The sequence below is a fragment of the Macaca nemestrina genome, chromosome 11, assembly GCF_043159975.1.
Source record: "Macaca nemestrina isolate mMacNem1 chromosome 11, mMacNem.hap1, whole genome shotgun sequence".
Classification (NCBI taxonomy): domain Eukaryota; kingdom Metazoa; phylum Chordata; class Mammalia; order Primates; family Cercopithecidae; genus Macaca; species Macaca nemestrina.
The window spans coordinates 75460848-75474009 of record NC_092135.1 but is presented as its reverse complement, the minus strand read 5'-3'; positions in this window follow the sequence as shown (position 1 = coordinate 75474009).

The window sequence follows — 13162 nt, the reverse complement described above, 5'->3', positions numbered from 1 at the left end:
CTCTCTAAGATTCAGCCCAGCCTTGCTGGGCTGAAAGTGACACCACAACCACGATTGTGGAGGTTTGTTCTGGGAATGGAATAATTCCGGTCCCTGGGACCACACTCAACAACCAAGAAGTGAAATTTCAATCCCTTGGTCAGTTGTTTTATCTGCACATGCTCTGTTGATCAGAAACCATCCTTCAACAAAATGAAATGCACTGTAAAGACGTTTTAGAAGGAGGAGTCAAAACACTGTCCACACACCTTCATCCACCCAGAATTGACCTGGGTTCACAGATGAGGTCACCGAGCATGGCCTGACTACCTGTGTCACTCCTCAGGCAGAATTTAGACTATCACATAGTAAGAATGAGAGTGACACTGTCTCTCAGTTGTTTGAGATCTGAGGGTATTCTGATTGTTAACATCAGCCCTGTTCTTTCTATTTAAACAGTTCTATTCATGCATTTCAGGCTATTCAGAGGTGCTCTAAATCTCAAATTTTAAAACATTTGGGTAGGAAAGAGAAAAGAGCATTGAATAGTATGCTGACTTCATTAAAAGCCTATTTTAGGAGATAAATACATTTGAATGATAGAAGTTTTCAGAAAGAACTTCGAATAGAGGTAAACAACTTAAACTAGTCAGTCACTTTTTAGAGGTTAATGAGAAACTTCAAATGTTTTTGACCCAAAGACTTTCTTGAAACTATAATGACTTTCTAGACTCTCATATAGCTAAATGACTTATGCTTAAGTCCTCAAAGTACAAATTAGTAAGAATGTGTTCTAGAAGTCTTATAAGCATTTATTTTCATTTAGACCACTGCATTTTCTCAGGAGAAAATGAAAGGGTTCCCCAATGTTCTGAAAGCTGCATGTTCCATGCATATGTCTCAATATATAGGATCATAACATCTCTTTCAGACCTCCCAAACCCCATGCCCTTTCACAGTGAAATCCTGTTCTGACTGATATCCCTTACCTCCCTGTCCTGGAGAAAAGCATCAAGTAACTATTCTCCTTCCACTTCTCCCTCCCTATATTCCTTAATTTGGGTATCTACTTCCCAACGTGGCAAAGGGTAGCACAGAAATGACACTGCTTTGGAAGTCACTGGCAGAGCACTCCCTAGGTTCAAACTGGCAGACAGGCTTCCCCACCCCCAGCCCTGCTGCTGCCATTTCACACAATTTACCTTCCACACCAAATTCAGAACAGCAGTCTATAAAGAAAAGAGGAAAAGCAAGCTGTCTAAAGAGTCTTCATTCTTCTTCATGGTATAAAGCAACATGTTGCTGTGGCTTTTGACCTCCAGAGGTTGGATTAGATGATTTTCCACATGGTTTATTGTGAAAGGTTTTATTGCACAGATCCCTCAACAATTTAATTGCCATAAAAATAGCTAACATATGTGGCAGGCTTTAAAAATGTCCACCCACCAAATGGATTTGCTTCTCATGTGGCCACCAGGAGCTGGCAGCTTTTACCTCCACATACCTCGGTGGGGTTCTAAGCTAAAGGGCTGAAGTCACCCCGACGGGCTGTAATGAATGCAGGTCTTAGTTTCCATTTTGCTTTTTCTGTACTGTTGATGGTTCAATTTGTTTGCTTGCTTGTTTTTCTTCTTTTGGGGGTGTGTTTTTAAAGACATATCTCTGAGGGCAATAAAAAGGTGGTAGTCTTAGATTCCATGAGGGTGTAATGAACTGAACTGACACAGCTCAGGACCACTGTCCCAATGGTTTAGTCTGATCCTCATAGTCTCTCAAGTGTTCTCATTTGAGAGCTACCAACACTCATAACCTATCTTTTAAAAGCCAAAGGAGAGAAATCTGTCATCTACTAGAAACACTGCAACCACTTCCTTGACAGGAAGCCATTGTTTTTACTTTGCATTAGCTAGTAAAAACAATACTAAAAAAAAATCATACATGGATGCACTTCTCTTCACATAGCAGATGCTAATTCCTCAAAGGAGGCTGCCTACTGAGTAATCCTTCCAGGTCTAGCTAATTAATGTTTCCTCCGTAGACCAAATAACTATGTGAGAGCTCTCTGTTGACCTCTCTCCTGTCTCTTTTGACTGTTTTGTCAGAGGCTCCCCTTGCTATTCATGGGAGGCCCAAAAGACAGCTTCACAGTGTTCCACAAACCAGCCTGTGAACAGCAGTCCCCCGTCCTTCTTCCGCAGTGGTTCCTCCTCCAGTTGCATACAACTCATTTGGAAGAGGATATTGCCTGATAGAAGAATGCCGTAGGCCAGGTGCAGTGGCTCAGGCCTGTAATCCCAGCACTTTGGGAGGTCAAGGCAGGCGGATCACTGGAGGTCAGGAGTTCGACACCAGCCTGACCAACATGATGAAACCCCACCTCTACTAAAAAATACAAAAATCAGCCAGGAGTGGTGGCACTCGCCTGTAATCCCAGCTACTTGGGAGGCTGAGGCAGGAGAATCACTTGAACCTGGGAGGCAGAGGTTGAAGTGAGCCAAGATTGTGCCATTGCACTCCAACCTGTGTGACAAAAGCAAAACTCCGTCTCAAAAAAACAAAAAACAAAAAGCAAAAGAATGCCAGTATCTGTTCCTGGGTGCCAGCCAGGTCTCCCCTGTTCCAGCTACCAGAAGGAAGTCAGGAAAGGTGGGAAAAAGCCTCCTCCTGCCCGCCCCCGCGCCTCCCCAAAGAGCCTTATCTGTTTACCTGGCTGAGGCATCTCCATCCAAGCCCAGCGAAGTTTCTCTTGAGCAGTTCCACCAGCTTCTGATCTTCACCCCTCTTTCCACAGTGGCTCAAAATTAAACCAAGGACCATGGAGGGTTGCTCCAGTCTTCACCCTCCTGGTTAAACTGGCATTTTTGATCCCCATGTTTCTCTCCCCTTAGTAACAGTAGCAGGGAGGTAAACATTGTTTTAGGAGCTAGTAGCAGAATTTACCTGGTGGAGACTTGTATTGTTTACCAAAACATTTCGATAAGCCACTTTGGCTATAGTAACATGATCCTTAGGGCCTGGGCTGGATGAGACAAAGTTTATACAGTGAGAAGAATTTTTGAGTTTCTAAGAGCAGTGCTGGAGGAAGAGGGGACCTGGGGATGGAGATAAACTGGGAGAGATGAGAAGAGGTGATGAGAAGAGATGGACCAGCAAGAGAGGGGGCAGTCTATGACAGAAGGAGAAGACAGCTGGGCGCGGTGGCTCACGCCTGTAATCACAGCACTTTGGGAGACTGAGGCGGGCGGATCACAAGGTCAGGAGATCGAGACCACGGTGAAACCCCGTCTCTACTAAAAATACAAAAAAAATGAGCCAGGCGCAGTGGCGGGCGCCTGTAGTCCCAGCTACTCGGGAGGCTGGGGCAGGAGAATGGCGTGAACCCAGGAGGCGGAGCTTGCAGTGAGCCAGGATCGCGCCACTGCACTCCAGCTTGGGCGACAGAGCAAGACTCCGTCTCAAAAAAAAAAAAAAAAAAAAAAAAGAAGGAGAAGACAAAGTGAGTAAGCAATTTCCAGTGCAGGATAAGACATATGGACTTTCTAGGAATAGAAATATCTAATCTTTTCAGCATAAAGTTGCTTATTCTTCCATGGATACCAGTCTTATATTAAAAGAAGTTGAGTTAAATGTATTTAATGAAATAATCAAATCCATTTACAGAAAATGCCAAGGTATAGGTTTAAAAGTAATGAGCTGGGCACGGTGGCTCATGCCTGTAATCCCAGCACTTTGGGAGGCCAAGGTGGGTAGATCACGAGGTCAGGAGATCAAGACCATCCTGGTCAACATGGTGAAACCCCATCTCTACTAAAAATACAAAAATTAGTTGGGTGTGGCAGAAATTAGTTGGGTGTGGTGGCACGGGCCTGTAATCCCAGTTACTCAGGAGGCTGAGGCAGGAGAATCGCTTGAACCAGGGAGTCAGAGATTGCAGTGAGCTGAGACCATGCCACTGAACTCCAGCCTGGCAACAGGGCAAGACTCCATCTCAAAAAAAAAAAAAAAAAAAAAAAAAGTAATGAAGATCATTATTAACTGCCTCCATCAAAATGTGTTACATATATAGACACCTAAATATACTGAAGTTTTGTTTACATGTAGCTACATATTGTACCTGGGATAAGAGATATGGGTTTTTATGGCTTTTTTTTAATGTGACTATACTTAAATACACTCCCTTCCTTAGTGTTATTCCTACTTACTGTCTGGTGGCAATGGTGTTGGGGAGAAAGTAAGAAAAAGGGGTGGCTTCCATAATTGTATAGTTGTAATGACTAAAGAGGGGATATGCCATGAAAAGTGAGATTCACGAGAAATCAAGAGTTCAGTAGAAGTGAGAAATCTGAGTATGAAATATTGGGGTGGGCTAGGGTTTCCAGATAAAATCCAGCATGCCCAATTAAATTTGAACTTCGGATAAACAACAAATGATTTTTAAATATATTTATTCTTATATACTTATTCTACTTATACTGATGTCCTGTAGTTTCATTTGCAAAATCTGGCAACGCTATGGTGGAGGAATGCTGGAATATGTTAGCAATAAAAAATCTTAATTTAAATATCATAGGAGAGCATGACTTGGGTACAGAAAATATCTGGTTTAAATAACATTGCAGGCCGGACGCAGTAGCTCACGCCTGTAATCCCAGCACTTTGGGAGGCCGAGCCGGGTGGATCACAAAGTCAGGAGATCGAGACCATCCTGGCTAACACGGTGAAACCCCGTCTCTACTAAAAATGCAAAAAATTAGCCGGGCATGGTGGCGGGCGCCTGTAGTCCCAGCTACTCGGGAGGCTGAGCCAGGAGAATGGCGTGAACCCGGGAGGCAGAGCTTGCAGTGAGCCGAGATCGCGCCACTGCACTCCAGCCTGGGCGACTAAGCGAGACTCTGTCTCAAAAAAAAAAAAAAAAAAAAAAAGCAAATTTTCAGAGGTACTGTATTTAGAATCAGGCTCAAAGCCTTTTACAAGCTTACATCAGTGATGTGGTTTTTTACACTATGAAACATGTAATGTGAACATCCTCCTCCAACATCAGAAATAGCTATGAGACCTTCAAGAAGGTCCTAATACCCTCCTTGTCTTACTGGTTGTCTAAAAAACTAGCTATTCTATCTTGCTATTCTACCTAAAGGGAATTGTAGTGAGACATTTAGATTTATAGAGAAACTGATTACTAGATGGACAAATGAATAGCTCCTTTCCTCCCAGCCCCTACCCATGGAATCAACAGAGTGAAGGGCAGCCTGGGGACTACCACCTAAGAAAGAATAAAATTCTCCACTAGGCCGGCCAAGTCATCATATAATGAAGTTGGGGCCCTCTCCCCACTTTCCTACTACTTGGCTTTATCAAGCAATCACAACCATGCTTTTAAAATATCCAAATTTTACTTTTTAAAAGATCTAAGCTGTTCACAGAGGCAAAATGAAACAATAGGAAATACTTGTCAATTGGGAAAAAAAAGTTATTACAAACGTGCTTAATAAAATACAATGTAAAGGTACTTAATAAAGTTACAACTTAAAGTGAATGTAGAGAACCTGTTTCATTTTTATTAAAGCTGGATTTATAGCTTTGGTTTATTGGTTTATGTTCTCAGAACTTAATTTAGTCTCTAGATGGTTTGCCCAAAAGAAAGCAGGTGGGTGAGCTGTGTGTTGGACTACACTAGTCTAAGGGGTTGTGATATAGGTATTAACACGCCTTGGTTTGCACCAGCTCCCCACAAACAAAAAACTGAAAAATAAAAAGGGCTGGGCACAGTGGCTCAGGCCTGTAATCTCAGCACTTTGGGAGGCTGAGGTGGGCGGATCACCTGAGGTCAGGAGTTCGAGACCAGCCAGCCCAACATGGCGAAACCCTATCTCTACTAAAAATACAAAAAATTAGCCAGGTGCGGTGGCAGGCACCTGTAATCCCAGTTACTCAGGAGGCTGAGGCAGGAAAATCACTTGAACGCAGGAGGTGGAGGTTGCAGTGAGCTGAGATCACACCACTGCACTCCAGCCTAGGTGACAAGAGTGAAACCCCATCTACAAAAAAAAAAAAAAAAAATTTTACAACTTCATCAGGATGAACTTCCTACAAATTCCACCCACCCTTTAAGGCTCAAGTGATAGTGCTATCTTCTCTACAGTGTCCCTCGGTTCTCTATGCTGACAGTTCTCAATGGGAGCTGCAATACTCTTAGGGGGCATTCTGAATATTTGTGGAGATGTTTTTCTGCTGCTGTCATGACCTAGCATTATAAACATTAAACTACATACTATTTTACTATAAATCATTTTACTTTTATTTATTAATCATATTATAGTAGGGGCATTATGTTGTTTTTTAAAATTAGCCATGTAAGGAAAGTAAGAACCAAGAATAGCCACAAAAATTTACCTCTGAAAAAGGAAAGTACAGAGATGGTATCCACCCCACCAGATATGAGGATTTATGATGGGCCTATGGAGATTAAGACAATGTGGCATTGTTTCAGAACTTGATAAAATTTATCAGTGGAATAGAAGAGTCAGCCTAGAAACAGACCTATGCTTATAGGGAACTTCGTATTTGACAGAGGTGGTATGTTAAATTGAGGTAGACTAAGAGACTGTTCAATAAATGGATCCGAGAAAAAAAGGTTATTTGGGAAAAAAATTAAAATGAATCTCAACTTCACATCATATAGAAAACTCAAGTACAGATGTGTTAAAAATTTAAAGGCAGAAACAAAACTGTTAAAAAAAGAATATAATTTAGACATAATGTAAAGGTTTTTAAAACAATACATAAAAATTATTTACTATAAAAGACTAATAAAATTAAGTACCCTAAATATAAGTGAAAGGCTACAAACCAGATGTTTGCAATTCACACAGCTGATACAGAACTAGTATAATGATTATATAAAGAACGCTTACAAATCAATAAGGAAAGCACTAACAATCCAACAGAAAAGTGAGCAAAAGACAAGAACAAGATCTTTACAAAAGAGAAAGTCTATATGGCCAATAAACATAAATTCTGACAATAGCAGGTGTTAAAGAGGATGTATATTTACAGAATATTTTATGCACTGTGAGTGGGAAGGTAAATTAGGGCAACAATTATAGAAAACAGTTTGGCTTTATGTGATAACATTAAACATTTAAATACTCTACTGACACAATTCCACTTCTAGGTATATATACAAGAAAAACTCTTGGATGTGTACACGAAGAGGCATATATAAAAATGCTCATAGCTGCACTTTTCAAAACAGCAAAAACTCAGAAACAATCAAAATGGCCATCAACAGGAGAGTGGGCAAGTAAACCATGCCAAATTCACACAATGGTATATAATATGGTTGTTGAAACCAGTGAATCTCCAGAATGACATATGCAATAATATGTATGAATAACATTAAAAGGGTATATGCCATGTGAACCCTTTTCATAAAGCTAAAACAACTAAAATAAAAATATGTCCAAGAAATTCATATAGATACAATGAAATGATATAAAAAGGGAAGCAAGACAATGAAAACAACAGATTTAGGGTGATGGTTACCTAGGATAAGAGAGATGCAGGATGGTTTGGGAGGCATCTCCAGAGTCAAATGTAGGTCATAGTAAAGATCTTGCCTTTTATGCTGGGTGATGGCTTCACTGCTGATTATTACATTATTAAAACTAAACAAAGAGAACACTAGGAGAGAGCTATGCATGGACCACTAATGAAAGTGTGTCAATGACTAAAGATTATGATTAATCAGTTTATGCACTGGAGATTTAAAAAAGAAAAAGAAGAAAAAGAAATTATGTGTGTAGAATATTATATCTTACATATGAATTTCATTTCAAAATAGTAAAGAGGGCCTTAGAAAATATTTGTTTTAAAAGAAGGGGCAAGGTATCTGATACGGTCGCAAACTGCAGCTCTAGCCAAATCAGGGTTGTTTTTTTTTCTATAACTCTGAACCTCTGTGTCATGTTGTATGTGACAATGTTTAAGGCACTGTCCACATTGCCTCAATTGCAATTTTTTTTTAATGTACCTGTAGTAACTCCTCTGGGCGGTAAATTTCTTGAAAGTTCTGGATCCTTTACAATGCCTTGAGTGGAGTAATCACTTACTCATTTGTTTAATGAACAAAATAAACTATTTAACTTGAAACTTTCATTTCTTAGAGAGAAGCAGGTTTAATGAACACACTACTTTCTGCCAGACATTTGCCCTTCCACATTCTAGAGTTTATCAGACCTTTTTTTTTTTTTTTTTTTTTTTTTTTTGACGGAGTCTAGTTCTGTCGCCCTGGCTGGAGTGCAGTGGCGCGATCTTGGCTCACTGCAACCTCCACCTCCCGGGTTCAAGCAATTCTCCTGCCACAGCCTCCCGAGTAGCTGGGACTACAGGCGTGTGCCACTACACCCAGCTAATTTTTGTATTTTTAATAGAGATGGGGTTTCACTGTGTTGGTTGGCCAAGATGGTCTCGATCTCCTAACCTTGTGATCTGCCCACCTCGGCCTCCCAAAGTGCTGGGATTATAGGCATGAGCCACTGCGCCTGGCCTTATCAGACATTCTTAGGAATATAACATCAAGTGGAAGGAGAACATCTACTCCTGGATGGCAGAGGTTTAACTTAATAATTTTGGCCCATAGTCGTTTAAACCTAAAATAGTCTAATAAGAATCCCAAGGAACCACAATAGCTCCATTTATGTAACACTAATAGTTAAAATGTATTCCGTATCTGCTCTAGGCCAGATGCTTTGTATTATCTTGAACTCTTGTGATAAATTTACATAGACATTTTTTGTTTCTGTTTTACCAATAAGAAAACTGTGTTTCAATGAGGTTAAGAACTTTTTCAGGGCTACACTGTTGTTGATGGCAGAACAGGGATCTCACTTCAGATGATTTTATATTGAATTGGCATCTTTCAAACACATTATGCTACCTGAGTACATTTTCATGTCTTGATAAATTTTTTGTTTATTTGTTTGTTTGTTTTTTTATATAGGTTCTTTACAAACGGAAGGAAAGGTCTTCATGGTTTCATTTGCTGAGGCCAGAGAAAGACAAAACTGTATTAGTTTGTTCCCATGCTACTATGAAGAAATACCTGAGACTGGGTAATTTATAAAGGAAAGAGGTTTAATTGACTCAAAGCGCTGCATGGCTGGGGAGGCCTCAGGATTCTTATAAGCATGGTGGAAGGCACCTCTCCATAGGGCAGAGGAGGGAGAATGAGTGCAGCAGGGGAAATGTGGACACTTACAAAACCATCAGAGCTAGTGACAACTCACTATCATGAGAACAGCATAGGGGAAATTGCCCTCATGATTCAATTACCTCCCATCAGGTCCCTCCCATGACACGTGGGGATTATCAGGGTTAGAATTCAAGATGAGATTTGGGTGGGGACACAGCCAAACCATATCACCATCTCTAAAAAGTCCTCCAATGGCATAGAGATCCAGAGGTAAGAAAAGTACTTGATGTGCTTATAAAGCAAAATAATGTTATTAAATTCTTCACTAGAAGAAAGTCACAGCCAGGTGTGGTGGCTCACATCTGTAATCTCAGCACTCTGGGAGGCCAAGGCGGGCAGATCACTTCAGGTCAGGAGTTTGAGACCAGCCTGGCCAATATGGTGAAACCGCATCTCTACTAAACAGACAAAAATTAGTCGGGCGTGGTGGCGCATGCCTGTAATCCCAGTTACTAGGGAGGCTGAGGCACGAGAATTGCTCAAACCCAGGAGGTGGAGGTTGCAGTGAGTTGAGATTGCACCACTACACTCCAGTCTGGGCGACACAGTGAGACTGCATCTTAAAAAAAAAAAAAAAAAAAGAAAAGAAAAACGTGACTAAATCAATTTAAGTTCTCTATATCACCCTCAACTTCTAATACCACTTATAGAAACCATTTCTTGCAAAACCATTTGAAGTCTCAGTCCTAAAACATTCCTATATATTCAGGCTGCAAGAGTCATTGGGGTGAGAGCAACAGCACTCCACACCTGAGACAGAAACACTAGCATAGAAAGACAAACCACTGGGAGGTCTATTTTGTACAAGGATCCCATGATTTCCTGGGAGAAATGGTAAAGTGCATTTAAAGGCTTAATGAGGTCCCCAAAGTAAAATCCTGAACAAAGAAGGGAGATAAAGTGCCTCGTAATCTTTGGAAGCATTCCAGGAAGAGATGAGGGGAAACCATTTATTCTGCAAGAAAGCTTACTGCCATATCCAAGAGAGAGATGGTGGTGGCAGAAACCAGAGCAGTGGTGGTAGAGACTGGAGAGAAGTATAGAGTTGAGTTAGTTCACAGGCAGAATTGTTAGGACTTGAGTCATTGAATGTAGGGAGTAAGATGGCAGTGGGCTTAAAGGCCAGGCTTGTTTTCTAGGTTGGTCTCTGAGTTCCTGCAAGATCTGGTTGTTTAAAAGTATGTGGCATTTTTTGCCTCTCTCTCTTGCTCCCACTCTAGCCATGAGAGCAAGAATGGACTAACACAACCCGGGAAATGTGTTGCATAACTCTCCACAGAAAAAGCCTCAAAAAACAAGTGCGGTAGTTAGGTTGCTGCTCAAATACCATGGCAATTGTCATCCAGTTCTTAATTATTCATACGGCTGGTGTGGTCTAAGGAAAGTTAATTGTATATACTGCATTAATCTTAGCAAGAAAATTTAAAGCATAATCCAATAGGACAATTTTGCACATTGTCAGTGCTCAGGACTTAAAGATAAATCTGACCAGGCCTATAAAATATTAGGCAACAGTCAAATGAAAATTTGTGTCATTTCAGACAACTGGACGGCTGGCCATCAGAGGTTGTTTGACGCCATGGAAAAAATAGTTTGAAGGCTTTGCAAGCCAGAATATGTGTTCCTACAGGCTGATGACATTTTTCTTTTGGAAATCTTATCTTTTGACCACTGGCCTCAAAGACTCTTCCTATCCAATTTATTATTTTCATGACTTTATTGCAGGAATAAAAACAGGCATTAACAGGATATCTCTGACCATGAAAGGTTCCAGTCTGGAGGAAAGACATGATACTTCAATGTTGCTTACTTCTTGGAAGTGAAAGCAGTGAAACATGCTAAAATAATTTGGGTAACATCCCCATTAGTGTATCCCACAGCACACTCCAACTCTGAGGAATAAATTTTTCAGTGGTAGTACCCAAAGCTGTGTCTTCTCTGCTAATTCCTTTGTATAAATCATGTGACTGTGTTCTGCCTAATAAATTAATTGGGATAATAACACCTGTCTTAGTCCATTTTATGTTGCTATAGCAGAATACATCAGACTGGATAATTTGTAAAAAAAGATTTATTTAGCTCATGGTTCTGCAGGATGGGAAGTACAAGAAGCATGGCACCAGCATCAGTTTGGCTTCTGGTGAGGGCTTTTGTGCTACATCATAACATGGCAGAAGGTCAAAGGGGAAGCAGACATGTGCAAAGGGGCAAAACCCAAGGGTATCCTGATTTATAACAACCCACTCTCATGGGAACTAATCCATTTCCACGAGAACTAATCCAGTCTCATGAGCACAAGAGCTCACTACTGCGAGAACAGCACCAAGTCATTCATAACGGATCCACTCCCATGACCCAAACAGCTCCCCTAGGCTCCATCTCCCTATACTGCGGCACTGACAATAACATTTCAACATGAGTTTTGATGGGGATGAACCATATGCAAACATAGCATTCTGCCTCTAGCCTCAAAAAAATCCTGTGCTTCTCATATACAAAATACAATCATTCCATTCCAATAGTCTCAAAAGTCTTAACTTGTTCCAGCAACAACTTAAAAGTCCAAAGTCTCATCTAAGACTCATAGCAAGTTGCTTCCAGCTGTAAGCCTGTAAAATTAAAAATAAGTTATTTATTTTCAAGATGCAATGGTGGGACAGACATTTGGTAAACATCCCCACTTGAAAAGGGAGATATAGGCCAAAAGAAAGAAATGACAGACCCCATACAAATCTGAAACTCAGCAGGGCAGACATTAAATCTTAAGGCTCCTGCATAATCTTTCACACCATGTGTCATCTCCTGGGCACACTGATGTGAGGGGTGGGCTCCCAAAGCCTTGGGCAGCCCTGCCCCACTTGCATCACTGGGTGTAGCACACGTGGCTGTTCTCACAGTTGGAGTCAAATGCCCGTAACTTTTCCAGGCAGGCATTGCACATTTTCAATGGCTCTACAGTCTCAGGGTCCCAAAAGTAGCCCCACTCCCTCAACTCCTACTTCCCTGGTAGGGACTCTCTATGGCTGCTTTGATTATACATTTCTGCTCAGCATTGCTTTAGTAGAGGCTCTCTGCAGTGGCTCTGCCCCTTTGACAAGTCTGCCTGGGCTTCCAGGCTTTCTGATACATCTTCTGAAATTTAGGTGGGAGCTCCTATATACCTCCACCACTCTTGTATTCTGCATGTCTACAAAATTAGCACCATTTGGATGTAGATGATGCCAAAGCTTACAGTTTGGGATCTCTGGAGTGGCAGCACAAGGAACACCTGGAACTGCTTAAGTCACCAGGATGCAAGAGCAGCAGCCTGAAGTGGCCCTGGGCAGCAATTTCACAGAAAACACCCAGATTTGTCCCTCAAAACCATTCTGCCCTCTCAGGCCTCTGGGCCTTTTTCCCAATGTCCTGATGCACAGCACTTGACTCCCTTATATGCATACTAATCTTTTTAGCAAGTAGTCTCTTGACAGTACCCTTGAATTGTTCTCCTGAAAACACTCTTTCATTTCACATGGTTGGGCTGCACATTTTTCAAATGTTTACATTCTGCTTCCCTTTTAATTATAAATTCTGCCTTTAGATTATTACTTTGCTGTGCCATAACTAAGCATGAGCTATTAAAAGTAACCACATCACTTCTTGAGTGTTTTGCTGCTTAGAAAGTTCTTCCACCAGATACACAAGTTCATCACTCTTAAGTGCTACCTTCCATAAATCCCTAGGGAATAGACATACTACAGCCAATTTCTTTGCAACTGTGTAACAAGGATGGGCCTTACCTCAATTTTCAAGAAGATATTCTTCATTTCCATCGGAGACCTCATCAGCATGGCTTTTACTGCCCATATTTCTATCAGCATTTTGGTCACAATTACTTAAACAATCTCAAAAAAGTTCCAAACTTTCCCTCATCTTTTTGTCTTTTTCTAA